General features: G+C 42.1%; 1 long non-coding RNA gene across 1 annotated transcript; it reads left to right on the forward strand.

Moving 5' to 3' along the window:
- Nucleotides 1-263: 263 nt before the first annotated feature.
- Nucleotides 264-1,946, forward strand: LOC109298484. Its single transcript, XR_002097624.1, has 2 exons — nt 264-317; nt 408-1,946. It is a non-coding gene; the product is annotated as an uncharacterized LOC109298484 (long non-coding RNA).
- Nucleotide 1,947: the final 1 nt, after the last annotated feature.

Below are 1,947 nucleotides of genomic sequence, written 5' to 3' on the forward strand. Positions count from 1 at the left end.
CCTGCACCCCCCTGTAGAGCCCCCACATGTCCACCTGGCTGCTGAGCCCAGGTGTGCAGGTGTGGGAGCATCCTTGAGGCCTCCCAGGTGGCAGGAAGGACATGGCGGGGTCAGGCGGCACCCCTTGACTCCTGCGCCCCCAGGCTGCAGCCGGACTGGACAGGCTGTGTGAGCGCCCACTCCTGCCAGCCCACTGGGTGATAAAAAGTTCATGATCCGGCCCCACATTCAAAAAGGTTGGACACCCCTGTTTTAGACAATTGATAAGAGGATAGTTTTCAAGCCCTAGCTCAATCAGACACAAATATCCCCATGGAGTTTTTGGGTGTGATTTCATAGAAATTACATTTAAAAGGGGAGGAGGAAATCCTATATCTATTATATGACAAATTATATCCCTTTTTCAGCTACAAAATTAAGAAAACGTGTAATCAAACAAATTTAAAACAACGCAGCCCTTGCCAGGTTGATTATGTTGATCAGCACAGAGGTATAGGACGCACAAGCTATGCTTGTATATCTTTGAACAGTCCCATTCCATTTGAAATGCTCTAGATCATTTTTGATGAATTGAGCTCTAAAGCATATTTTAAAGGAATTTGTAGAATGTAAATGTATCATGTCTGTAGAATCTTCCTGGAAGCTTCAAAGTTCAGCCAACTAAATTTTAAAAGTGAAGTATCTTGTACTCTGGTAATTTTTTTATCTATATTTGATATAAAGTTGTAAAAACCCATTTAAGAGGCACTGTATACTTCTGTTATTGTTATACACTTTGTAGTCATTGTGAATAATGAGTAAATTAACATCAAATGAGTTCTTTGTAATTAAAACATATTTCTAGCCCCACCAAAACTTTAAGCATGAATCAGAGGAATCCTTAATGAACCATAAGCTTAAACAATATGGTGAATGATTATGCAAAATTATGTATAACTTTTTTAATAGATGCATCGCAGCATTTCTTCTGCAATACAACCTGTTTGGAAGGTTGCAATAAGTGCTAACCTATTCTTTTCCCTAAGAATTATTTGTGGAGCTGAATTTTTCTCTGCATTGGTACAAATACAGGTACTACTGTCATCTACAGAAATTCCAATTCAAAATAACTTAGTAATACTGTGTTTATCCAAGCTTCGTATGGATGTGACTAATGCATCCATTGAGTGTCCCATTGTGTTCAGAGGGGCTCTACACAAGCATGTGGACTCCCTGCATTTCAATTCAGGGGACAGGGTTTTAAAGAGATGCCTTGAGCACTTGTGACCTTTCATAAGTGAGCATAAAAAGTGTAAACTAATAGCACATTAATCAGTTGTGCCAACTTTAAGGATTTAGGGCCCAGTTCTGCTAAGATTCAACTTCCATTGATGCTAAACACTGATGCTCAGTACCTTGCAGATCAGGTGGCTTTAAGTAAATTGAAGCATGCTGGCTGGAAAGACACCCAAGTGTAGGTGCCATATAAGAGCCAGGTTCAGTAGATACTGAGTCTGTCAGACTCTGCCATTGGTGTCCTAACGTGGAAGATATGTATTTGCGTAAGACCTATAGGATCAGAACCTTTGTCTTTCAAGAAAGGTAACAGGTGCTTTCTCCTTCAAAGTAAAATAGGGACAGTAGATGCAAATAATGTAAAAACGGTGTTCAGGTGTCACCGCTGAAATGTGTGTGAACCCTTCTAGATGTTCAGGTGTGATAGGAACTGATGCACAGCTGTGGGATCCAGTATTAGATCCCATCACACCTTATTGCTGGTGCAGGGGGAGCCTGGTATGGTGATCCTGGGCTCCCTCTGCACTGGTAGGTAGCAAATTCCCTCAGCTGCAAATCCTGTAGCTGATGAGACTCCCAGCCGGGCAGTGGGTGGTGCACCCCACCTGCAGGGGCCACAGGGGAATAGCTGCCTTGCTACACATGCAAATTAAAGCTGGATAGAAACCACCT

The sequence above is a fragment of the Gavialis gangeticus genome, unplaced genomic scaffold (genome assembly GCF_001723915.1).
Source record: "Gavialis gangeticus isolate Ggan-Ray unplaced genomic scaffold, GavGan_comp1, whole genome shotgun sequence".
Lineage (NCBI taxonomy): Eukaryota > Metazoa > Chordata > Crocodylia > Gavialidae > Gavialis > Gavialis gangeticus.